Source organism: Trachypithecus francoisi, unplaced genomic scaffold (assembly GCF_009764315.1).
Source record: "Trachypithecus francoisi isolate TF-2019V2 unplaced genomic scaffold, Tfra_2.0 Lachesis_group9, whole genome shotgun sequence".
In the NCBI taxonomy this organism is placed as follows: Eukaryota; Metazoa; Chordata; class Mammalia; order Primates; family Cercopithecidae; genus Trachypithecus; species Trachypithecus francoisi.
In genome coordinates this window covers 27,259,292-27,287,084 of record NW_022681474.1, presented here as the reverse complement: position 1 = coordinate 27,287,084, position 27,793 = coordinate 27,259,292, and the positions used below count along the sequence as shown (strand labels likewise).

Below are 27,793 nucleotides of genomic sequence, written 5' to 3'. Positions count from 1 at the left end.
ACAGTGACTCACACCTGTAATCCCAGCACTTTGGGAGGCCGAGGTGGGCTGATTATCTGAGGTCAGGAGTTCAAGGCCAGCCTGGCCAACATGGTGAAACCCCATCTCTACTAAAAATACAAAAATTAGCTGGGTGTGGTAGCGGGCACGTGTAATCCCAGCTATTCGGGAGGCTGAGGCAATAAAATCACTTGAACCCGGGAGGTGGAGGTTGCAGTGAGCTGAGTTCACGCCACTGCACTCCAGCCTGGGTGACAGAGCAAGACACTATCTTAAGAGAAAAGAGAAAAAGAAAGCCTGCTTTTCTTTTTGAGACAGGAAATCTGTTTTTAGCAGAGTCTCACCTTGGGCTTTGAGTGAGGAAAAAAGACTCCACTTCTTTGAAGATAGGAGAAGAGCTCCTCAGTTTTTGGGGGTGCCAGATGGGTCCAAAGCAGGTTTATAGGTAAACACATGTACACACACATATATTTTTTTAAGTGAAAATGGAGAAGAAAAATAAAGAAATAGGAAAGTAGAAGAAAATAAAGGAATAGAAGAGGGAAGATGAGAGACCAAAAAAATTCTAAAACTTACCATATTTCTTTAAATCTAAAGACACCATAGATTGTTACTTTATGTACCACTATGAAATAAAAAATGCTCTAAATTAAGCCATGACTTGACATGGATTGTATGTAAGATGCATCTTGATTTGGGAGATATTATAATATAACAAAAAATGTGTAACTTGGAGTTAGTGAAAATTGGTAGCTCCTCCTCTTTTCAGTAATCTTATTTGCAAGTGTTCGAATAGCTGAAATATAACAGAAAACATTGTCTTTACTCTTTGGTCATTTAAAAATCTTGAGTCCTGTGCCTGGCGCAGTGGCTCATGCCTGTAATCCCAGCACTTTGGGAGGCCAAAGCAGGCAGATCACAGAGTCAAGAGATCGAGACCATCCTGGACAACATGGTGAAACCTCACCTCTACTAAAAATACAAAAATTAGCCGGGCGTGGTGGCGTGCGCCTGTAGTCCCAGCTACTTGGGAGGCTGAGGCAGGAGAATCCCTTGAACCCAGGAGGTGGAGGTTGCAGTGAGCCAAGATGGCGCCCACTATAGTCTGGTGACAGAGCGAGACTCTGTCTCAAAAAAAAAAAAAAACAATCTTGGGTCCTGCAATGTCACTTCAATACTCTTTTGCAAACAGTTGGGTATTTCCTTTGAAGCTACAGATTTTTTCCATGTTAGTGTCTAAAATATTTTTTAACATTCTCAAAATACTTTTGCAAACTTCAAAGGGGGAGTTATTAACTAAAGAGTAAGTCAGGAATAGGCCTGGGTAGTTTGAATCAGTTCACATAAATCATTAAAAATTAATCAGAAGTATTTATGAAAACCAGAATATAATTTCTATGTGCCCTCTGGATAGAAACGCTGAAACATCTGTCTTGTTCCTGTGTGTACTGAAGCAAAGAGTGTTGATGGATCTGTTTTCTCTTTGACTTTTGGGTTTTAAGAGATATTTACTATGGGCTTTCAGCAGGGCATGGATGAAGAAACTTAGCATGAAACAAATATCTAGTTTGGCCTAAAAAAGAGATCATCTAGCATTGCTCTAAGCAAGTTTACTCTGAGATAGTTAATTCTATGAAGTGAAATTTTTTTTTAAAGTGAAACCAAAGCCCATTTGTGTAATAAGGTTAATCTCAATATTTTTTGTTATCACTCCTTACAGCCTTTTTATTTTATAAATAGCCATGCATATTCTTAATATACATTCTTGATATTCAAATTTAGTTCTCTATAGAGATTCTTGTTAGAGTTTTTTTCCCTATGAAAAGCAAACACTGATAGGGAAAATAAGAGAATGATTCAGAAATAATTATTAGATTATAGCGTCAATCTAGTGTTGAGAGATCACTCTGGGGACAGAGCTGTGCCTAACTCAGCTGACTGCGACAGGCTGGGGTTGAATCCAGGACCAGGAACATGACCCAGCCCTGGAGCGGACATCTCAGGGAATGGACTCACTCTGCTACAGATGAGCGTTGAAGTCCAGTGCAGCAGGGGTCATAAGTAGTTGAAAGATGGATGAAATGGCCAGGCGCAGTGGCTCATGCCTGTAATCCCAGCACTTTAGGAGGCGGAGACAGGCAGATCACTTCAGCTCCAGACTTCAAGACTAGCCTGGGCAACATGGTGAAATGCCAGCTCTACTAAAAATACAAAAATTAGCCAGTTGTGGTGGCAGGCGCCTGTAGTCCCAGCTACTCAGGAGACTGGGAAGGTTGCAGTGAGCTGAAATTATGCCACTGCACTCCAACCTGGTTGACAGAACGAGACTCCATCTCAAAAAAAGATGGATGAAAGATCACAGCCTTCAGAACTCCAAGCCAGTATCAGGTATTAGGTAGCCAGTATCAGCCCACCTATGTATGTTGGTACCACTCCTAATAAAAAATAATATTCACTGACTACTTAGGGCCAACTATTGTTTTAAGTGCTTTATATCTATTAGCTCACTAAGCCCTTGCAAGATCCTTATAAAGTTTCACAGGTGAGGACATAGAGGCCAGAGGGGTTAGCTAAGTTCCCAAGGACACACGGCTAGGAAGTGGCAGTCTGTATGACGTCCAAACCAGATCCTTTAACACGACGTCTGTCTCCTGGATCTATGGAAGAGGAAAAGGACTCCAGTCCCTAGGAGACTGGCAAGAGAAGAAAGCCCCCCACTTCTGCAGGAATGCTAGGCAAGCTCCCAAGAAGGGACGTGGGCACAGGACAAGGGACAAATCCAGAGCATACAGTGGATACTGCAACTTGGGAACAGAGCAGAAAGACTAAAACCATGGTGAGAGGCATAACATTCAGTGGCTGGGCCTCAGACTCCTGTTGGCTGCCTAGCAGTTCCAGAGAGTTCCAGCCCCAGCTAAGGTCGAATTTCTTCCTAGTGATTTGATGAGGTCGAGCCAGTAGGTGAGGTGGGGATAGGATAGTGAGAAGTGACTTAACAGTTAGGAGGGAAGAAGCTGGAAACTAGGAAGGGTCAGACCCACAAGAAAGTGTACGTGTTATTAGCATTAATCACAACAGATGCCTGAAGATTTCAGTTGTATTTCATGTTCTCTGCATTTCCTCCGTTTATCATTTGAGAGCTTGCTGGTCCCATGAAACTTAAGCATGCTATGTATATATACAAAAAGTATGCTTGTATTAATCTGTTCTCATGCTGCTAATAAGTACATAACCGAAACTGAGTAATTTACAAAAGAAATAAGTTTATTTATTTATTTTTATTATACTTTAAGTTCTAGGGTTCCTGTGCACAATGTATAGGTTTGTTACATAGGTATACATGTGCCATGTTGGTTTGCTGCACCCATCAACTCGACATTTATATTAGTTATTTCTCCTGATGCTATCCTTCCCACAGTCCCCGACTCCCCCATAGGCCTCGGTGTGTGATGTTCCCCGCCCTGTGTCCATGTGTTCTCATTGTTCAGCTCCCACCTATGAGTGAGAACATGCAATGTTTGGTTTTCTGTCCTTGTGATAGTTTGCTGAGAATGATGATTTCCAGCTTCATCCATGTCCCTGCAAAGGACATGAACTCATCTGTTTTTATGCTGCAATAGTATTCCATAGTGTATATGTGCCACATTTTCTTAATCTAGTCTATCATTGATGGACATTTGGATTGGTTCCAACTCTTTGCTATTGTGAATAGTGCCACAATAAACATACGTGTGCATGTGTCTTTATAGCAGCATGACTTATAATCCTTTGGGTATATACCCGGTAATGGGATGGCTGGGTCAAATGGTATTTCTAGTTCTAGATCCTTAAGGAATCGCCACACTGTCTTCCACAATAGTTGAACTAATTTACACTCCCACCAACAGTGTAAAAGTGTTCCTATTTCTCCATATCCTCTCCAGCATCTATTGTTTCCTGACTTTTTAATGATAGCCATTCTAACTGGAGTGAAATGGTATCTCATTGTGGTTTTGATTTGCATTTCTTTGATGACCAGTGATGATGAACATTTTTTCATGTGTCTCTTGGCTGCATAAATGTCTTCTTTTGAGAAGTGTCTGTTCATGTCTTTTGCCCACTTTTTGATGGGGCTGTTTGTTTTTTCCTGTAAATTTGTTTAACTTCTTTGTAGATTCTGGATATTAGCCTTTTGTCAGATGGGTAAATTGCAAAAATTTTCTCCCACTCTTTAGGTTGCCTGTTCACTCTGATGATAGTTTCTTTTGCTGCACAGAAGCTCTTTAGTTTAATTAGATCCCATTTGTCTATTTTGGCTTTTGTTGCCATTGCTTTGGTGTTTTAGTCACAAAATCTTTGCCCATGCCTATGTCCTGAATGGTATTGCCTAGGTTTTCTTCTAGGGTTTTTGCAGTTTTAGATCTTACATTTAAGTCTTTAATCCATCTTGAGTTAATTTTTGTATAAGGTGTAAGGAAGGGACCCAGTTTCAGCTTTCTACATATGGCTAGCTAATTTTCCCAGCACCATTTATTAAAAAGGGAATCCTTTCCCCATTGCTTGTTTTTGTCAGGTTTGTCAAAGATCAGATGGTTGTAGATGTGTGGTCTTATTTCTGAGGCTTCTGTTCTGTTCCATTGGTCTATATATCTGTTTGGTACCAGTACCATGCTGTTTTGGTTACTGTAGCCTTATAGTATAGTTTGAAGTCAGGTAGCATGATTCCTCCAGCTTTGATCTTTTTGCTTGGGATTGTCTTGGCTATGCAGGCTCTTTTTTGGTTCCATATGAACTTTAAAGTAGTTTTTTCCAATTGTGTGAAGAAAGTCATTGGTAGCTTGATGGGGATGGCATTGAATCTATAAATTACCTTGGGCAGTATGGCCATTTTTACGATATTGAGTCTTCCTATCCGTGAGCATGGAATGTTCTTCCATTTGTTTGTGTCCTCTTTTATTTCATTGAACAGTGGTTTGTAGTTCTCCTTGAAGAGGGCCTTCACATCCCTTGTAAGTTGGATTCCTAGGTATTTTATTCTCTTTGTAGCAATTGTGAATGGGATTTCACTCATGATTTGGCTCTCTGTTTGTCTGTTATTGGCGTATAGGAATGCTTGTGATTTTTGCACATTGATTTTGTATCCTGAGACTTTGCTGAGATTGCTTATCAGCTTAAGGAGATTTGGGGCTGAGACAATGGGGTTTTCTAAATATACAATCATGTCATCTGCAAACAGGGACAATTGACTTCCTCTTTTCCTAATTGAATACCCTTTATTTCTTTCTCTTGCCTGATTGCCCTAGCCAGAACTTCCAACACTATGTTGAATAGGAGTGGTGAGAGAGGGCATCCTTGTCTTGTGCCAGTTTTCAAAGGGAATGCTTCCAGTTTTTGCCCATTCAGTATGATAATGGCTGTGGGTTTGTCATAAATAGCTCATATTATTTTGAGATACATTCCACCAATACCGAATTTATTGAGAGTTTTTAGCATGAAGGCTGTTGAATTTTGTTGAAGGCCTTTTCTGCATCTATTGAGATAATCATGTGGTTTTTGTCGTTGGTTCTATTTATGTGATGGATTACGGTTATTGATTTATGTATGTTGAACCAGCCTTGTATCCCAGGGATAAACCCAACTTAATCGTGGTGGATAAGCTTTTTGATGTGCTGCTGGATTCAGTTTGCCAGTATTTTTTTAAGGATTTTCACATTGATGTTCATCAGGGATATTGGTCTAAAATTTTCTTTTTTTGTTGAGTCTTTGCCAGACTTTGGTATCAGGATGATGCTGGCCTCATAAAATGATTTAGGAAGGATTCCCTGTTTTCCTATTAATTGGAATAGTTTCAGAAGGAATGGTACCAGCTCCTCCTTGTACCTCTGGTGGAATTTGGCTGTGAATCCGTCTGGTTCTAGACTTTTTTTGGTTGGTAGGCTATTAATTATTGCCTCAATTTCAGAACCTGTTATTGGTCTATTCAGAGATTCAACTTCTAACTGGTTTAGTCTTGGAGGGTGTATGTGTCCAGAATTTATCCATTTCTTCTAGATTTTCTAGTTTACTTGCATAGAGGTGTTTATAGTATTCTCTGATGGTAGTTTGTATTTCTGTGGTATCACTGGTGATATCCGCTTTATCTTTTTTTATTGCATCTATTTGATTCTTCTCTCTTTTCTTCTTTATTAGTCTTGCTAGTGGTCTCTCTATGTTGTTGATCTTTTCAAAAAACCAGCTCCTGGATTCATTGATTTTTTGAAGGCTTTTTTATGTTTCTGTCTCCTTCAGTTTTGCTCTGATGTTAAGTTCAAAAGCTTGCTTTCTGCTAGCTTTTGAATGTGTTTATTCTTGCTTCTCTAGCTCTTTTAATTGTGCTGTTAGGGTGTTGATTTTTTATCTTTTCTGCTTTCTCTTGTGGGCATTTAGTGCTATAAATTTCCCTCTACACACTACTTTAAATGTGTCCCAGAGATTCTGGTATGTTGTGTCTTTGTTCTCATTGGTTTCAAAGAACATCTTTATTTCTGTCTTCATTTCGTTATGTACCCAGTAGTCATTCAGGAGCAGGTTGTTCAGTTTGCATGTAGTTGTGCAGTTTTGAGGGAGTTTCTTAATCCTGAGTTCTAATTTGATTGCACTGTGGTCTGAGATACAGTTTGTTGTGATTTCTATTCTTTTACATTTGCTGAGGAGTGTTTTACTTTCAATTATGTGGTCAGTTTTAGAATAACTGTGATGTGGTGCTGAGAAGAATGTATATTCTGTTGATTTGGGGTGGAGAGTTCTGTAGATGTCTATTAGGTCTGCTTGGTGCAAAGCTGAGCTCAAGTCCTGGATATTCTTGTTAACCTTCTGTCTCGTCGGTCTGTCTAATTTTGACAGTAGGTTGTTAAAGTCTCCCATTATTATTGTGTGGGAGTCTAAGTCTCTTTGTAGGTCTCTAAGGACTTGCTTTATGAATTTGGGTGCTCCTGTATTGGGTGCGTATATATTTAGGATAGTTAGCTCTGCTTGTTGAATTTATCCCTTTACCATTCGTAATGGCCTTCTTTGTCTCTTTTGGTCTTTGTTGGTTAAAAGTCTGTTTTATCAGAGACCAGGATTGCAACCCCTGCTTTTTTTGTTTTCCCTTTGCTTGGTAGATCTTCCTCCATCCCTTTATTTTGAGTCTAGTGTGTCTCTGCATGTGAGATGGGTCTCCTGAATACAGCACACCGATGGGTCTTGACTCTTTACCCAATTCACCAGTCTGTGTCTTTTAACTGGGGCATTTAGCCCATTTATGTTTAAGGTTAATATTGTTATGTGTTAATTTGATCCTGTCATTATGATGTTAGCTGGTTATTTTGCCTGTTTATTGATGCAGTTTCTTCCTAGCATTGATGGTCTTTACAATTTGGCATGTTTTTGCAGTTATTGGTACTGGTTGTTCTTTTCCATGTTTAGTGGTTACTTCATGAGCTCTTGTAAGGCAGGCCTGGTGGTGACAAAATCTCTCAGCATTTGCTTGTCTGTAAAGCATTTTATTTCTCCTTCACTTATGAAGCTTAATTTGGCTGGATGTGAAATTCTGGATTGAAAATTCTTTACTTTAAGAATGTTGAATATTGGCCCCCACTCTCTTCTGAATTGTAGGGTTTCTGCTGAGAGATCTGCTGTTAGTCTGATGGGCTTCCCTTTGTGGGTAACCCAACCTTTCTCTCTGGCTGCCCTTAACATTTTTTCCTTCATTTCAAACTTGGTGAATCTGACAATTATGTGTCTTGGGGTTGCTCTTCTCAGGGAATATCTTTGTGGTTTTCTCTGTATTTCCTGAATTTGAATGTTGGCCTGCCTTGCTACATTGGGGAAGTTCTCCTGGGTAATATCCCGAAGAGTGTTTTCTAACTTGGTTCGATTCTCCCCATCACTTTTAGACACCAGTCAAATGTAGATTTGGTCTTTTCACATAGTCCTATATTTCTTGGAGATATTGTTCATTTCTTTTTACTTTTTTTTCTCTAATCTTGTCTTCTCACTTTATTTCATTAATTTGATCTTCAATCACTGATATCCTTTCTTCTACTTGATTGAATCAGCTATTGAAGCTTGTGCATGCATCACGAAGTTCTCATACTGTGGTTTTCAGCTCCATCAGGTCATTTAAGTTCTTCTCTACACTGTTGATTCTAGTTAGCCATCTGTCTAACCTTTTTTCAAGGTTTTTAGCTTCCTTGTGATGAGTTAGAACATGCTTCTTTAGCTTGGAGAAGTTTGTTTTTACTGACCTTCTGAGGCCTACTTCTGTCAACTCCTCAAACTCATTCTCTGTCCAGTCTCGTTCCAATGCTGGTAAGGAGTTGCAATCCTTTGGAGGAGAAGAAGCGCTCTGGTTTTTGGAATTTTCAGCTTTTCTGCTCTGGTTTCTCCCCATCTTTGTGGTTTTATCTACCTTTGGTCTTTGATGTTGGTGACCTACAGATGGGGTTTTGGTGTGGGTATCCTTTTTGTTGATGTTGATGCTATTCCTTTCTGTTTGTTAGTTTTGCTTCTAACAGGCTCCTCAGCTGCAGGTCTGTTGGAGTTTGCTGAAGGTCCACTCCAGACCCTGTTTGCCTGGGAGCGGAGGCTGCAGAATGGCAGAGATTGCAGAACAGTAAATATTGCTGCCTGATCCTTCCTCTGGAAGTTTCATCCCAGAAGGGCACCCACCTGTATGAGGTGTCTGTCAACCCCTACTGGGAGGTGTCTCCCAGTCAGTCTGTCCATTCTCAGAGTTCAAACGCTGTGCTGGGAGAACCACTGCTCTCTTCAACACTGTCATATGGGGATGTTTAAGTCTGCAGAAGTTGACTGCTGCCTTTTGTTCAGCTATACCCTGCCCACAGAGGTGGAGTCTAGAGAGGCAGTAGGCCTTGCTGAGCTGTGGTGGGCTCTGCCCAGTTTGAGCTTCCCAGCCACTTTGTTTACCTACTGAAGCCTCAGCAATGGTGGATGCCCCTCCCACTGCCCAGCTGCAGTGTCACAGGTCGATCTCAGACTGCTGTGCTAGCAGTGAGCAAGGTTCCGTGGGTGTGGGACTGCTAAGTCAGGCATGGGAGGGAATCTTCTTTTCTGCCAGTTGCTAAAACTGTGAGAACAGTGCAGTATTTGGACGAAAGTATACAGTTCCTCCAGGTACAGTCCGTCACAGCTTCCCTTGGCTAGGAAAGGGAAATCCCCTGACTCCTTGTGCTTCTGGGTGAGGCAATGTCCCTCCCTGCTTTGACTTGCCCCCATGGGCTGCACCCACTGTCCAACCAGTCCCAATGAGATGAACCTGGTACCTCAGTTGGAAATACATAAATCACCCGTCTTCTGCGTCAGTCACACTGGGAGCTGCAGACTGGAGCTGTTCCTATTCAGCCATCTTGGAAGCGACCCAGGAAAGAGGTTTAATGGACTCACAGTTCTATATGGCTGGGGAGGCCTCACAATCATGGCGGAAGGCAAATTAGGGGCAAAATCCTGTCTTACATGGCGGCAGGCAAGAGGGCATGTGTAGGGGAACTCTCCTTTATAAAACCATCAGATCTCATGAGACTTATTCAGTATCATGAGAACAACATGGGAAAACCCCACCCCTGTGATTCCATTACTTCCCACAGAGTCCCTCCCATGACACCTGGAGATTATTATAATTCAAGGTGAGATTTGGGTGAGCACAGAGAGCCAAACCGTATCAATGCTGTAATCAGTTTAACTGATATATACCTGATCTTTTCCAAAAAGAATCTAATGATGTATTTTATTAATTATGCCCAGATAATTTCTCATTTTCTGCAGGAAAATAATTGCAGGCAGCAAAATATTAATAAGTATCCTTATTTTATGTTAGGTTATTTTAATCAACATTTTGTAACTGATGTAGAATGTAAAATTTAGCATCAAGACCATGAAAATCTTTTCGATATTACATGTTCTGTATGTATTTTATAAAACACATGCACTTTAAAGGCTAGAAAAGTTACCAGGAAATAATTTGGATTTGGAGGGGAAAAGAAACACAGTTGGATATATAATAAAATGGATTGGGGAAAATATTTATGGAAAAATAATACCTTTGACAATTGTTTATGATGCTCATTGTACTATAATAAAGTTTGAGTTTAACGGTTTTATTGTCGTTTTAGCTCATAGTGTATATTCCTTTCTTGCATGAGTTTGCCATTATTAAACACAGTATTATTGTTAACCACTTAGGTAATTCAACATGCTTACAATCTGTAGCTTTCAAGGACAAGAATTATTTAATTTTCTACTTATTAATTTGGGATTCATTTGAAGGAGGATAGCTTCTAAATTTTTTTTTGTTTTGTTTGCCTAGCCTTTTTTTTTTTTCCTAGAGAACAGAAATGAATTCAAACAGACGTTGACAAATAGGAGAATAGTGTCATTAAAAACAGGATGACTCTTGGTGAGGAAAAGGGCACAACAGTACGTCAAGAGCCCCCGCAGCCCACGCCACAGAGAGGAATGACTAGGCAGGAGTGGAAAGGAAAAGGCCAGCAGTTGGTGATGAGTCAGCAGTACTTTTGCTAAAAATGCTAATCTAATACAGCAGTGGGAAGTGTTGGTGAGCATGTGATCATTGAGGCCGGGAATGACTCCTTCCTCTCTGCAGCTCTCAGGATTACGTGCTGAAGGACCAGGATGGGTTTGGTGCCCTATAGACCTCTGTGTGTTGTTTTGGGGTGTGGATCCTCCTCTAATTAGGAAAGATAGCTGGAAGGCAGGCTCAGAAGGCTGCCCCAACTCGCACTTCCAAAATTCACATTGGTCTATGTCTAAGAGATCTAAGAAATGAAAATGTGTAATATTCTCCCTCATCTTCATATTAAGATAATTTCTTAGGACAAAAATAGTTTTTTAAACACATCTCTTATTCCATCAATATCTGAGCTCTGATCACTCAGGAAGTGATAATCACACTTTTGGTTTTTTTTTTTTGTTTTTTTGTTTTTTTTTAAATCACTTGTAACTGCTGTGTTGAAGGCAGGGAAATACTTAACTGTGAAAGTGACATATTCTTGTTTTATTCCTATACTTAAAGCAAAAACTACTTACTTTCAGTGTAGGTCAATTTAGATCTGCAAATAGAATACCGTTTTAGATACTTTGAGGTAGTGTTCCTGTAACAGTTAGAATGGTTAGTAATTTTAGAAGATTAGCGAAATATTTTATTTTGAAAACCATTATGGAATTCCATGTTTGTTTCTTTTAATGGATAAATTTAAACATGTATCAAATGGATAGATTATTGTAGACTTTTTCAGGGATAGTTATTTTTCCATCAGCAATTTTGTTAACTACTCTATGCAGAATACATCTACTAGAATGACTTATTTCCTTTTTTGAAAAAAAAAAATTGAATTTTATTTTACTTTAAGTTCCAGGATACATAGGCAGGACGTGCAAGTTTGTTACATAGGTAAACATGTCCCATGGTGGTTTGTAGCATCTATCAACCCATCACCTAGGTATTAAGCCCCACATGTGTTAGCTATTTATCCTTTTGCTGTCCCTCCCTGCAACCTCCATCCCAACAGGCCGTAGTGTGTGTTGTTCCCCTCCTTGTGTCCATGTGTTCTCATTGTTCACCTCCTACTTGTAAGTGAGAACATGTGGTGTTTGGTTTTCTGTTCCTGCATTAGTTTGCTGACAAGAATGGCTTCAAGCTCCACCTATGTTCCTGAAAAAGACATGATCTCCTTCTTTTTTATGGCTGTATAGTATTCTATGGTGTATATATATTTTATTTATCCAGTCTATCATTGATAGGCATTTGGATTGATTCCATGTCTTTGCTATTGTGGATAGTGCTGCAATGAACATAAGTATGCATGTATCTTTATAATAGAATGATTTATTATATTCCTTTGAGTATATACCCAGCAATGGGATTACTGGGTCAAATGGTATTTCTGGTTCTAAGTCTCTGAGGAATTGCTGTGCTGTCTTCCATAATGGTTGAACTAATTTACATTCCCACCAACAGTGTAAAAGCGTTCCTATTTCTCCATAGCCTTACCAGCATCTGTTGTTTCTTGACTTTTTGATAATCACCATTCTGTCTGGCATGAGATGGTATCTCATTGTGGTCTTGATTTGCATTTCTCTAATGATTTGTGATGTTGAGCTTTTTTTCATGTTTGTTGGCCACTTAAATGTCTTCTTTTGAGAAGTGTCTGTTCATGTCCTTTGCCCACTTTTTAATGGGGTTTTTTTTTACGTAAATTTGTTTAAGGTCCTTGTAGATTCTGGATATTAGCCATTCGTCAGATGGATAGATTGCAAAAATTTTCTCCCATCTGTAAGTTGTCTCTTCACTCTGATGATAGTTTCTTTTGCTGTGTGGAAGCTCTTTAGTTTAATTAGATCCCATTTGTCAGTTTGAGCTTTTGTTGCAATTGCTTCTGACATTTTTGTCATGAAATCTTAGCCCATGCCTATGTCGTGACTGGTATTGCCTAGATTTTCTCCTAGGTTTTTATAGTTTTGGGTTTTCCATTAAATCTTTAATACATCTTGAGTTAATTTTTGTATAAGATATAAGGAAGGGGTGCAGTTTGAATTTTCTGCATGTGGCTAGCCAATTCTCCCAGCACTATTTATTAAACAGGGAGTCCTTTCCCCATTTCTTGCTTTTCTCTGGTTTGTCAAAGATCAGATGGTTGTAGATGTGTGGTCTTATTTCTGAGATCTCTGTTCTGTTCCATTGGTCTATGTGTCTGTTTTTGTACTTGTACCATGCTATTTTGGCTACTATAGCCTTATAGTATATTTTTAGGAGAATGACTTATTTCTCATACATCATAAGATATCTTTCTAGTTTAATAGTACAAGGTATAGGATTTTAAAAGTTGAATTTGATTTACTTAAACTAATAATAATATATTGATTAATTACTATTGAAAGTACTATTTGAAGTGCCTTATAAATATTATTTCATTAGTGCCCACCACAACCTGATAAGTTAAGTAACTTATTATCCCCCTTTTACATGTAAGGAAAGTGATTCACAGACAGTTTAAGACAGAGCTGGCTGAGAATGGGGCTCAGATGCAAAACTAGACAGGCTGATTCAAGAGCATGGAGGTCACAGTCTTTCCACACTGCTTCCCAAAAGGAGGGCCCCATCACCACCATTCACTTTGGCAAGGAACGCATTTTTCTGGGTTTTCCTTTGTTCATTTGTAAAATGATGAGGTTGGATTTCAAGATCTGTAAGATCACTGACAGATTTGAAGTTATTTAATCTTTAATGTCTTGGAATGTCTATTTTAAAAGGACAGATTGGACCAGGCATAGTAGCTCACACCTGTAATCCTAGAGCTTTGGGAGGCTGAATGGGGAGGATTGCTTGGGCCCAGGAGTTCAAGACCAGCCTGGGCAACATAGTGAGACCCTGTCTCTACAAAAATCTAAAAATTAGCCAGGCATGGTGGTATGCATCTACAGTCACAGCCCTTGGGAGGCTGAGGCAGGAGGATCCCATGAGCCCAGGAGTTCAAGACTGCAGTGAGCTATAATCCCTACTACACTGTAGCCTGGGGCAACAATGTGAAACCCCATTTCTTAAAATAAAAATTTAAAAAATATATTGACCACACATGTTTGATTTGCATTCTCTACTAAAATAACATGGATATATGATATGATATGATATGATATGTATGATATGATATGATATGGTATGGTATATGATATAATTAAAAGTGACCTCAAATGACAAACTGGACAAGAGAGAAGAAAACAGATCCAGAGATAATGAACCTAATGGCATGGAGGTAAGTTGGACCCAAGTGCCTGCAGTGAATGACACCAAAGAAGAACCCAGTTAAATGAAGCCTTGAGAGACTCAGTGCTCCAGCAATGTCAGGGATAGCAGGCAATGAGATGATGTCATTGTAAAGATCACTGGGACTCCCTGGTCCTCCACCCCACTTCCATCGTTGGAAGTCAGGTGACAGCTCTCCTCCCTTCCCACCCAGCCTCATCCCTTTCTACCACTATTGCAGGAAACTGAAGATTAATTTTTCAGAAAAAGATGTGCCAAAAAAGTACCAAAAACATGGACACCAGGTAAAACAGAGGCCTGGGGAGATCCAGTTAAACTTTTTATATGAGATTCTGAGATCATCAGCTCTCTTCCTTAGCAGCCAGGCATGTGACCACTCATAGCCCCCACCAATGAGGCACTGAGGTTTGACAGTGAATGTTCTTTGAGGAAACTGAATGGTTGTAAAGAAAAGACCTCCATCTATTGCATTTGGGACTCCCCCACTGAAAAGGACATCTGTCTCCATGGGAATCCACTAGTAAATCCATCTGTCATCAATCTCTGCCCCCTGATGGACACAACTCTTTCCCATCAGCTCTTTTGGTGCCTCACTTAGAAACAAGGAGGACACTGTCTAGCATGAAACACCAGACGAAACAGAACAAAATAAAACTAAAAAACCCTAAAAAAGGATCCCCAAGAAAATAGAGCAAAACCAGAGAACAGAAGAAAACATCAAAATATTTGTTTAACATTCCCATGGAGACAGAATAAAATCTTGGTATCTCTAAAGTAAGAACAAGAGTCTGTAACACAATAAGAGAAGACAAATAGGAGGAGAAGAAAAATTTCTCGGGAGTTAAAAATATGTGTATTGCAACAGACACACTTGCTTTTTCTATCCAACAACCATCCCTACCCCCACCACACTTTCTGCATCCCACTGCAGAGGCTGCTCACACCAGCAGCTTGCTTTCCCAGCCTCCCTTGCACTTAAAAAATGGGGCATTTGACACAGTAAAGGGAAGCCTGCTGAGAGTCCTCCCAGAGGGAATGGTTTACTTCCCTGATGAAAAGTAGATTATTGGAGGAAATATTGCTCTTTTTAGCAAAATGTTATTTTGTCTTTAAGTGACTCCTGGAACTATGGCAATCTCCTTGGGTCAATGAGAAGACAAGTATATGAATGCAGCTAATTACTAAGGATGGCAAAGGGGAAAGGGACAGAGCCTGGGTCCTCGAGTACACCATTAAGCTGAGGATCTACATACAGGGCAATGAGAAGATATACATATATGGTAATTGGACTGTAAGGGAAAATCTAAAGTTTAGGTGGAAAAGACAGCCTTGTCGGGAAAGAGATGATGCTATTGAGGGTTCCAACAAGCCCTAAATTGCATAGTCCATTCACTCACTAAATAGTTAGTTATACTCATATGTCAGGAGTTTACATTCTAGGTAAAACAGACAGGAAATTGAAAATAAAACAAAACATGAAAACATGAAATATACCAAAAAGTGGAAAATGCTATGGAGAAAAAGAGACAGAGTGGGCTGGAAGGGTTGTGGGGAGTGGTCAGAGAAGGTCTAAGTAGCGCCACTGAAGCAGAGACTTGAAAGAAACAAAGGCTCCCCATATAGATGGGGGAAGTCAGTTCCAGGAAGAGGAAGCAGCAAGTGCAATGCCCTTAGGTGGAAATGTGCTTGACACATTTGAAGAAAAGCAAAGGAAGCCAGAGAAGAGTGAGAAGAAATTAGTCAGAGGTGACTTAGAGAAATAATGAGAGGTGAAATCTTGTATATTCTGTCAGGCCATTGTATGGAGTTAGCCTTTTGCTCTAAGTGGGAAGATTTCACTGGGTTTTGAGCAGAATGTCGTGATCTGACTTATATTTTAAAGAGTAAGTCTATGTGTGGTGCTGAGAATAGAATGAAAGGGGTAAAGGTGGACCAGGGAGATGGCTGAAAATATATTGCAGTAATTGCAGTGACAGATAATGATTGCTTGAACCTGGATGGTCACAGAGGAGCTGGTGAGCAGTAGTTGGATTCTGTATATGTCTTATAGGTAAAGACAAAGCCATCATCCATATATGCTGATGAATTTTACATTGGTGGACATTGACATGGCTGTAAGGTTTCTGGACTGAGCAAGAGTATAAACTGAGTTGCCATTTACTAAAATGGGGAAGATTGTGAAAACAAGAGCTTTGGAAAGGAAACTAAGGATATAGTTTTGGAATATTTTTCCTCCTAAACATCCAAGATAAGCAGGCAGTTGGATATACCAGTCTGGAGTTCAAGGAAGAGAGGCAGAGGATGAAGATATTTGTTTAAAGGTGGTCAATGTGTAGAAGGGATTTAAAGCCGTGCTAAAGAATGGGTCATCCAGGGAGTGAAGGTGGATAGAGAAGAGCTCTAAGGACTGATACCTGGAGCTTCCCACTATTTAGAAGCTGGGAGGACAAGAAGAAACTAGTAAAGGAGTCTGGGAAGGAGTAACCAGGGAATCATGTCCTGGAAGCCGAGTGAAGCAAGGGCTGATCAGCCATCGAATGCAGTTAATAGAACAAGTAAGAAGACTGAATATTGACCACCATAGTTAGCAAGATGGATACTGTTGGTAACTTTGATAAGGCACAAGTGTCTTTAAGAACAAAGAACCAATGAGGTTCAGCCAAGGATGATGTGTCAGCAGTAGCAGCCTATCTGTACACCAGTTATGGGAAGTCTAGTGAAACGGTGAAATGACCCCTTGCCTAGGGAGTGGGCACAATACAACATTGCCTCTAGGGATATGGAAGCCAAATGTGAGAAATGGTCATGAAAAGGAGAATAAGAAGCTCTGATTGTACCATTTAAGTCGAGCAGTTACGCCTTTTGAAGCTGTTATTTATTTGGAAGCACGTTCAAGGAAGCTAGAGGACCCATTTCCCTGTCCAAAAGTCAGGAATCTTTGAAAAGGCAAGTATAATGAAGAGAATATGGAAACCATAAGCACAAACTTTAGAATAAAGACACATCTGGTGCAAATTCCAATATCACATGCTAATTTCTGAAACCAAGTTACTGGACTTTTCTGAGTCTTAGTGTTCTCTTCTATAAAATAAGGCTAGCCATGTGTATCTCATGAGATTTTTTTTTCAGCTTTCATATTAAATGCAAGGGGTACATGTGTAGGTTTGTTACATGGATATATTGTATGATGCTGAGGTTTAGGGTTCAATTGCACCCATCACCCAGGTAGTGAGCATAGTATCCAGTAGGTAGTTTTTCAACCCTTGACCCCTATGAGAAGATTTTTTTATGAGTAATAATTGGATGGCATATGGAAGGCCCCTAGTACTGTATCAAACAAACAGGTGATCAGCAAGTAACAGCTTTGATTATTCTTACATCTTAGCTAGGCCTGAGGTAGAAGCTACTTGTTTTAATGTGAGAAAGATGAAGCATTTGTTGACATGAACCTAGTCAGAGAAGGAGTTGGCTAGAGCTGTAGTTTTAATAAAGTTCTTTAAAAGGCATTTATTGTGGCCTAGACCTTGGAAGAAACAGAGCAGAGGTCTCAAGGCCGTATTTTCTTGATATATTCCAAAATAAATCTCACTGACTTCTCTTAAACTCTGCTCTTCAAACCAGATCATAGCATGTATAAGGTTAAGATAATATCACACCCATGGGATGCTGAGGGCAAAAAAGTTCACCTTGCTGCATGAGAGTGTTGCCAGATGCCAAGAAGTACATCTTTGTGAGGCACAAAATGGCCTAAAGCTCACCTTTCTTCTGTGTTTTTCTTCTCACCCTTATGTATTTTTACTTTAGAGCTCTCAGTACACATGGGTGTTGGCTGTATTCTCCCTAGTTCACAAAATAGAAAGCAGATAGCAAATGCCTAAGAAATAATTTTTTGAGAGTACACTATGACTCTCTTTTTGTTTTCATAGTAACTCAGACCAAATTGGAATACTTCTAGTAGAAATAGTTACATTCCTCACTCTTCAATAAAATATTTAGAAATTTAGCAAATGAATTCTGTGTCCTAAAACAATGTTTACTTGTGGCTATGATTAACTACATTTTCTTATTTAAATATATGATTTTGAGTCTTGGTTCTATGATTTATTATTATTTTTCTATCTGATTTGACTATGAAACTTGATGGCGTGAAAGCACTTTGGCCAAGAAATTCACAGGGCAGTGTTAGTTTTGGATTTCAGCTTTCCTATTAGAGTTCATGGTCATTCAGTTTATCAACGTACAAAAATTTAGACAAAGTGGATATTTCCCAGAAGTCAAGCAATTTCCCCAGAGGGAAAATAAAATTTCATCAGTCCTTGAATTTAAAAATCTCCTAACTCCATCTAAAAATAACCATAGAAATCCTGTTTCTTCACATCAGACTCAAAGATTCCTTCGTGCATCTTGAATCTACAACTGCTTTGTGTGTTTCTTGACCTTTACTTATGTAAGTTCTAGTCCCCATTAGAGGTAAATAGATTCTAAAATTTGCTTTAAAATCATTGCCAAAGTGGCCTTATCTTTATCAGTTTCTGACTATATAATCTGGGTGAGAATACATTCTAATAGGGGCATTGAAAATCATTGAGATTAACTTGAAAGGATTATTTCTGGCAGAGATGACAATTTCTAAATACTCAGATAAGAGATATTAAGCTTAACTTGATTCTCACCTCTTTGTTGTCGTGATCATGGTGGAAATTTACTTAACCAATTCTCTGGGACAAAGAATTGTCACTTTGGGCCTGAAATAGGTTACAATGTTAGGAATTACAGTAAGAAGCATGTCACTAATACCCAATAGAGAACTTTATTACAATTTAAAACTGCGCAATGAATCATCTTATAAAGCTAATAAACACACATGCAGTTATCCAAAGGGTCAGCTAAAAGAACAGTAAGAACCTCAAGACTTCCTGACATTATTCCTGGACAATATTATACCTTCCAAAATGATAGCTAACCTAAGTGAACCACCATGGGGAAGCTAATTACAAGGTTATCTCAGCTTCGACATTGAATTATTCTACTCAGTGACTTTGCTGTGAAAGCTGAGCAGCCCTAGGGAAGTTCACGCTTTCTCCATAAAGTGGCTGACATTTCAATGGCCAACGGGCTTAAAACTTTTAGTTGCCATACTTGACATCCATTGTATTTTATTTAGTGAAAAGATTTTATTAAACTGGATTGTCAAATGTGATTTCAAAAAATTCTAAGTGGAATTTTCTCTATTTCTATAAGTGTCTGTAGTTTTTGACTTAGTAAAGGGACGGCTTTGGAAGTTTTTGAGTGGAAAAGTGACATGATCTGATTTACAGGTTAAAAGGCTCACTTAGGATGCCACGTTTAGGATAGGAGGGAGAAGCAAGGCCAGTTCAGAGGTGACCACAGTAATCCAGGTGAGAACCGATGGATCAGGGTGGGTGAGTGGAGATGGTGAGAAATGTCAGATTCTGGATACATTTTAAGCTACAGTCAGGAGGATTGGATATGAGGTAAAAGAGAATGAGAGGTGTTAAGGGCGACTTCAAAGTTTGGGAGACTGGGAGAAAATATTTGTAAAACTTAAGTCTGATAAAGATCTTATATCCAGATATATAGAGTTCTTACAGTACACCTATAAGAACACAACCCAATATTTTTAAAACAGGCAAAGGATTTGAATGACACTCTACCAAAAATGACATATGAATGGCCTATGAGAACATGGAAGATTTTCAGTATCATTCATCATCAGAGAAATACAAATCAAACCACAAAGAGATACCGCCTCACACCCAGAGGATGCCTATAACCAGGAAGTCAGATAGGAACAGTTGTTGGTTGAGGAAGTAAAGTTGGAACTCTCCTACACTGCTGATGGGAATGGAAGACGCTGCAGCCACTCTGAAAAACTCTTCAGCAATTTCTTCTTTTTTCTTTTTTTTTTTTTTTTTTTTTTTTGAGATGAAGTCTTGCTCTGTTGCCCAGGCTGGAGTACAGTGCTCTGATCTCTGCTCACTACAACCTCCACCTCCTGGGTTCAAATGATTCTCCTGCCTCAGCCTCCTCAGTAGCTGGGATTACAAGCATGCACCACCATATCTGGCCAATTTTTGTATTTTTAGTAGAGACAGGGTTTCGCTTTGTTGGCCAAGCCAGTCTTGAACTCCTGACCTCAAGTGATCCACCTGCCTCGGCCTCCCAAAGTGCTGGGATTACAAGCATGAGCCACAGCACCTAGCAGGCAATTTATTATAAAGTAAACCCACACTTATCAATGTGATCTACAATCATACTCTCCTACATATTTATCCAAATGAAATGAAAAAAAATTTTTTTTTTTTTTGAGACAGAGTCTTGCTCTGTCTCCCAGGCTGGAGTGCAGTGACGTGATCTTGGCTAACTGCAACTTCCGCCTCCTGGGTTAAAGTGATTCTCCTGCCTCAGCCTCCCGAATAGCTGGGACTACAGGCATGTGCCACCACATCCAGCTAATTTTTTGTATTTTTAGTAGAGATGGGGTTTCACCGTATTAGCCAGGATGGTCTTGATCTCCTGACCTCGTGATCCACTCACCTGGGCCTCCCAAAGTGCTGGGATTACAGATGTGAGCCACCACGCCTGGCCCATGAAAACACTTTTTACACAAAGGCCAATATGCAAATATTCATAGCAACTTTATTTGTAATAACTCAAACTAAAAACAGTTCAAATGTCCACAAACTGATGACAGAATGAAAAACTGTGGTACATCCATGAATGGTGTACTACTCAGCAAGACAAAACAATGCACTGCATGCAAGGAATGCCAGCAGCAACACAGGAGAATCTCAAGTGCACTGTGCTCAGTAAAAGAGCCAGACTTGAAAGGCTACATGCTGTATGATTCCTTTTTTTTTCCTTTTTTTCTTTTCTTTTTTTTTTTTTTTTTTTGAGATGGAGTCTTGCTCTGTCGCCAGGCTGGAGTGCAGTGACACCATCTCGGCTCACTGCAATCTCTGCCTCCCTGGTTCACGCCAGTCTCCTGCCTCAACCTCCCGAGTAGCTGGGATTACAGGTGTGCGCCACCACCCTCAGCTAATTTTTTGGTTTTTTGGTTTTTTGAGATGGAGTCTCACTCTGTCACCAAGGCTGGAGTGCAATGGCGCAATCTCGGCTCACTGCAACCTCTACCTCCCAGGTTCAAGCGATTCTTCTGCCTCAGCCTCCCGAATAGCTGGGATTACAGGCACCCACCACCACACCTGGCTAATTTTTTGTATTTTTAGTAGAGATGGGGTTTCACTGTGTTGGTGAGTCTCGAACTCCTGACCTCATTATCCACCCCCACTCGGCCTCCCAAAGTGCTGGGATTATAGGCGTGAGCCACAGCGCCCGGCTGTGATTCCATTTAAATGAACTTCATAACAGTTCAAAAACTTTCATAACAGAAAGCAGAACAGTGTTTGCCAGAGGCTACAAATGGAGAGGAAGGAAGCAATTAAAAAGGGGGCTCAGGGGAGCTTTTAGGGGTGATGGAATTATTCTACATCATGATTTGTAATGATAGATAGGTGACTGTGCATTCATCATAACTCATTGAATTATATACTCAAAAGTGGCATATATAAATTATACCTCAAAAGAGCTGATTTTTTTAAACAAGTAACTCTAAATATCACTATGTTTTTATTTTTGAGGTCAGCACATTTTAATTGGGATTCGATAAAGAAATAGATGTACAGTGCTTAAGTGGTCTTGAAAAAAATTACTTAGCTGCTGGGGATGCTAAGGTAGGAAGATCACTTGAGCCTGGGAAGTGGAGGTTGCCAAAAAAAAAAAAAAATTACCTAACTCTCTAGGCATCTGTCTCCTTAGCAGGAAGATAAAGATCAGGGTGCCTGATTCCGTGATTTTTTTTAAATTTCCTTTTTGATTTGTTTTAATCTGAAAAGCCATGTGTAGTAACTATTTTTGTAAATTGTATTGAATTTTAATTGCCTCAAGTTCAGCTTTTAATGAAATCCAATGGTGGTTCATTTTATTAAGTATCTTTTATAGTGTAATAAGTGGACTTGCATTATTTTGTAGGCTTGTATTATTGTATACTTGGTTTTATTAAAGCTAGATGGATCTATAATTACATATTCCTGAAGGGAGACGAATGCTTGCTCTTATACTGACAGCCTAAAATTCTAGGTTTTTAGTGATTCACTCACACTCAACATTGATTGTGATTTTTACTAAGATCATACGCTGTATTTTCATGTTCATTATCTTAATTGACCAGCAGCAATTTGAAGTAAGTCTCCTTACCTCCATTATACATGAAATGAGACAAAAATCTATCAGTTGTTAGATGACTTACTTGTGGTCAGCCAGCTTTTAAAACGAGAATTCAATCTTAGGTTTTCTGGTTTTCAATGCAATGTTCTTTCCTCAACCAAAACTGCCTTCTTCCCCCTAGTTCTTAAAACATGTGTGAGCTGTCAAGATTCTGATTGTCCTTCATTTGCTGAATCTTCAGCTTCCACCATTGTTCAGATTATTGGAAAAATTTATTTATTTTTATTTATTTTTTATTTTTGAGACGAAGTCTCACTCTGTCGCCCAGACTGGAGTGCAGTGGCACGATCACGACTCACTGCAACTTCTGCCTCCTGGGTTCAAGCAGTTCTCCTGCCTCAGCCTCCTGAGAAGCTGGGATTACAGGCATGCACCACCACGGCTGGCTATTTTTGTGTGTGTGTATTTTTAATAGAGACAAGATTTCCTCATGTTGGCCAGGCTTGTCTAGAACTCCCAACCTCAAGCGATCCACCCGCCTTGGCCTCCAAAAGTGCTGGGATTACAGGCATGAGCCAACGTGCCTGGCCCAAAATTTATGTATTTTGTTGGAATGTGTCAGTAAGGTCAGGTTATGGGCATTGAGAAAGACCCTATGCTGCTAGATTAGACCCCCACCTAATTATTGAGATGCTAAGGGCATCATGAAATTTCAGTCAGAGGTGGGATAAAGCTAAATGGCATTTCTCAATGTGGAGGATAAAATCTGGAATGAGAACATTTGAAATCTAAACTTATTGCCAGGTATAGCATATTCGCCTTAACCTATTGGAACAAGGGGATTTATTTTTCTATACAAAGCTATACAAATTAAAAATAGATATGCAATATTTTAAAATTCATCCATTCAGCTAGCATTTGCTGATATTCTCTGCATCAGTGATTCTGCTAGATCCTGTGAATTAGGGGGACAAAAAAGCTATATACAATTCTCATCCTTAAAAGGATCCGTAGCCTAGTAAAGGAAGCTGACTTGCAAACAACTAAATGAAAGCTGGACCATGAGATAAGGGGTAATGGATATTTTAAAAATAGAAAGATAGCTTATAGCCACATATGTATTAAAAGTTCTGCTATATCTCTTTCTTATCTTTGAGATAGATAGTCCCCTTTTTTTTGAGATGAAAGTCTGACTGTGTCACTCAGGCTGGAGTGCAACGACACAATCATGACTCACTGCATCCTCGAATTGCTGTACTCAGGCAATACTCCTACCTCAGCCTCCCAAGTAACTGGGACTATATGCACACACCACCATGCCTGGGTGTTTTTTGGCTTTTTGTTGAGATGGGAGCCTTACTGTGTTGCCCAGCAAGGTTTTGAGCTCCTGGCCTCCATCAATCTCCCAAAGGGCTAGGATTGCTGGCGTGAGCCACTGCACCTGGCCTGAGGTAGTTATTCTTATCTCTACCTAACATAGAAGGTAACAGAGGCTCAGAAAGGTTGGATGCCATGTTTAGAGCTGATCTTCCTAAGGATGAGACTTTACATTTAGAACGACTGACCTCCATCCTGCATTCTCACCCCAGCCAGAGGTCTTCTGGTTTTCTTGAGGTGGCTGGAATCAAAGGGGCTATTTGGAAAAGGGGGATGTGAGGGCAATCTGGCTGTGACATCAGTCACCTCACTGATCGCTAGGGTTGATCTGGTTGATCTGGCTGGATAGGTGGGTATCTCCTTCCTCCCTCACTGCTCCATGTGTGTCCCTCCCAAAGCTGTGTGCTCAGTTGAAGAGGACAACCATCCATGATAAATGACAACTGGCCTTCGGTCAAGGGTATACAAGTAGCTATGCTGCCCTGCAAGAATCTCCAAATACGCTCTCAAGCAAAAGGGGTTACCTTCAAGTGCTCATTCCCTGTTTCCACACCCAGTTTCAGTTACCAGGATCAGAGCAAAATTGGGTCTGAGATCCAGTGAGATGTATAGTAGCACCTGGACCATTCTAGGGCTGTCTTCAGGCCCTGGCTGTGCCCACAGTCTTCAGGAAGAAACTGGACACTTTGTCTGCTGGATGATATATTTCTTCTTGCTAGAGGTTGTGAAAAATGTCAAAATATATAAAGAAACATTGCTGGATAAAAATATTGCCTTGAAATACAATATGGTAGTCTTCCAGTTCTTTATTCCATTAAAGACAGAGGGTACATCATGCTGAATTCAACACAACACAACAAAAATGTATCCGCTGCAATGGTGGGGATATGAGAGTATGATGTAGCCCCAGGCCCTGGGGGACTTTGGTGTGGATCTCGCAGTACTCAGTAAAACTTACTATAAAAGGCCCTATTCAACATTCATTTTAAATGTCTTGGACCATATCCTAGAAAGCAGTGTTGCCCTCAAGTAAAATTTTCCCACATTTTAATGTTCCAAACACTTGGTTGCTAGAAAACTCTATAAAGAAATTTTACTGAAAATCAAACTCTTAGAACAAAGGTCATGCCATTTTGTTGCCTAGCCCTAGAATGAAATAGTCTTTTATTCTGTGTTCTCTATTTATATGAGTTAGAATACTTCACTTTGAAATGAACTTGATTGTAGTTTTAAAATAAAAAGGGACAGAAAGTAAAAGAAAGAAAACAATTATTCCAGTTTTTTTATTCTAACAATAAATGTCTAACACATTACATTTGAAAGAATATAACTTCAATAGTGTTAGTGAAGCTACCCAGGGTATTCAGAACTCAAATGAAGTGTAAAAACGCCAAAAACGATTATTTATTTTTTTGAGACAGAATCTCGCTCTGTCGCCCAGGTTGGAATGCAGTGATATGATCTCAGCTTACTGCAACCTCCATCTCCCGGGTTCAAGCGATTCTCCCACCTCAGCCTCCCAAGTAACGGGTACTAGAGGCGTGCACCACCACACCCAGCTAATTTTTATATTTTTTAGTAGAGACAGGGTTTCACCATGTTTACCATACTGGTCTCAAACTCCTGACCTCAAGTAATCCACTCGCCTCAGCCTCCCAAAGTGCTGGGATTACAGGCATGAGCCACCACGCCCAGCCTAAGGTGAATATTTTTATTCTACAGAAATTCTAACTCATGCAAGTCACTATTAGTCCTCATTTCCTGAGTAATTTTCCATTTTTATTTCTTTTTTTTTTTTTTTTGAGAGACAGGGTCTAGCTCTGTTGCCCAGGTTAGAGTGCAGTGATGTGATCGTAGCTCAGTGCAGTGTCTGACTCCTGGGCTCAAGCGAATCTCTAGCCACAGCTTCCTAAAGTGCTACAATTACAGACGTGAGCCACCGCACCTGGCCCCATTTTTATACTTATCTATGCTATTCCATTTTTCTGTAACATGTTCATATGACTTTTATATTCAGGAAAGTAAAACATAAGTTGCTTTATATGCTAAATGTGTATAATGATATGCCTATATTCCAAACATATAAGGAAAGATGAACTAATAGTAAAACCAAGAACAGTGCCAGAGCCTCCTGACAGCTTGTCTATTTCTCTCCTCTTTGGCCCTGTGCCTTTATAGAACCAAAGATTGTGATGCTCAAAGGGGAGCAGGTAGCTCAGAGCCCTCAAGCCAGCTCTCAAGAGCAGCTGAGGAAAACCTACACATGGACTTGGTGGCCACAGTTGTTCCCATGAAATGAGGTCTCATAGCAATCTCCTTTTTATTTCCTTGATAAGTAAAAACGTTCTAGTTAACTGGCCCCTTAGCAGAAATGCCATAGATATCAAACAAAGAGAGTTTTTTCTGTGATCTACATTCTGTCCATTTTTCAAGGGAGAGCTCTTTGTTCCACATGGTAAGACACATCCATTCATTCATTCATACAAATCATTTGTTCATGTACCAGCATACTCCCTCTGTGTCTGGGACTGTGTGTGTGTATGCATGTGTGTGTGATGTAAGCATTCAAGTGACACCATGTTTTTGTAATTCTTACTATTTATTCATATTCAATGTATCAGAGTCCTCATAAGCTGGGTGGTCCAGGTGTGTCTTTACCTCAGGGAGTAGCTGGCACTTGCAGTATGATTAGAACCGTAGTGAAGCACAAGCACAAAGCATGGGGGAACGTGGAGTGGGGCTTTCTACGCAGCCAAGAGGAGATGGGGAGTCAGAGAAAGCAATGAGAAAGCATTGAGAAAGCAATGTCTATAGTTGCCTGAGATTACAGGAAGAAGCCTGATCTGGGATGGATGGAGCACGCCATGCATGGGAGGCGACAGGAGCAGATCTACAAAGATGAGCCTGGACATCCTATCATTTACAACATGGATGGCACTGGAGGACACTCTGTGAAGTGAAACAGGCCAGGCACAGAAAGACAAACTGTGCATGTTCTCACTTATTGGTGGGAGCTAAAAACTAAAACAATTGAACTAGTGGAGATAGAGAGTAGAAGGATGGATACCAAAGGCTGGAAAAGGGAGGAGTGAGAGGAGGGAGTGGGGATTGCAAATGGGTACAAAAAATAATTAGAAAGAATGAATGAGGCCTCAGAATATTATTAAATAAGTAATCAATAACTACTAATTCCTCTAGGTGATTAAATAGATAACTGATGGAATACAGTTGATAAAAGGAAGAAGAGACTTGTGGTTTCCAGCTTGGGCATATGATGGATAATGTGCCATCACGGAGATAAGGAACAGAAGACAAAGAAACCATCCAGCAGGAAAGATAAAGATGACAGACAAGACACTTTTAAAAATATTTCTTGACCGGGCACGTTGGCTCACCCCTGTAATCCCAACACTTTGGGAGGCCGAGGCAGGTGGATCACAGGATCAGGAGATTGAGACCATCCTGGCCAACATGGCAAAAGCCTGTCTCTCCTAAAAATACAAAAATTAGCTGGGTGTGGTGGCACATGCCTATAATCCCAGCTACTTGGGAGGCTGAGGCAGGAGAATTGCTTGAACCAGGGAGTCAGAGATTGCAGTGAGCCAAGATCACATCACTGCACTCCAGCCTGGCAACAGAGTAAGACTCTGTCTAAAAAAAAAAAAAAATTCTTGAGAAAGGGTTTCACTATGTTGCCCAGGCTGGAGGGCAGTGGCATGGTCAATCCTCCCACCTCTGACTCCTGAGTAGCTGGGACTACAGGTACACGCCACTGTGCCTGGCTAATTTTTTTTTTGCTTGTAGACACAAAGGGTCTTCACGTTGTCCAGGCTGGTTTAAAACTCCTGCACTCAAGTGATCCGCCCGCCTCAGCCTCCCAAAGTGCTGGGATTACAGGCATGTGACACCACACCTGGCTAGCATAGACTTTTGTACATAACGACTTCGAAGGACCCATGGCACACCCGTGTGAGACTTCCAGTAGGCCATTAGGAAGATGAACCTTGGTACTGTAGAGATGTCTTGATAAGAGATAAAAGTAAAACAAGGAGTCATTGGCATAAGGTGGAAATTGACACTATGGAAGGGATTGACTAGGGAATATGAAATGGGGTTGAAGGTGGAGGATAGGATTTGGGATGAAATCCACAGAAGGTAGCAGGCTGATGAAGAGGGGCACATGGACAGGATCAGTAGCATAGGTAAAAGAACACATAAGAGTGGTCTTTCTAAACCGTGGCTTAGTCTTTTCTCCAGGATTGTTAGAGATCCCTAGAAGTTCAGATGTATTCTTAAGGTATTTCTAGAAGAGAAGGCTCTGGAACCTTAAGTCAGGGAATGGGGGGATCCAAGAGGTGGCATAGAAGGTGA

General features: G+C 40.2%; 1 protein-coding gene and 1 long non-coding RNA gene across 4 annotated transcripts in view; both read left to right on the top strand.

The window, feature by feature from the left end:
* Window positions 1-27,793, top strand: part of PRTFDC1 (phosphoribosyl transferase domain containing 1) — a 109,648-nt gene that overhangs the window by 24,656 nt on the left and 57,199 nt on the right. The window lies entirely within an intron of this gene.
* LOC117082320 lies at window positions 1,035-25,856 on the top strand. Its single transcript, XR_004436549.1, has 3 exons — window positions 1,035-1,066; window positions 4,689-4,692; window positions 25,359-25,856. It is a non-coding gene; the product is annotated as an uncharacterized LOC117082320 (long non-coding RNA).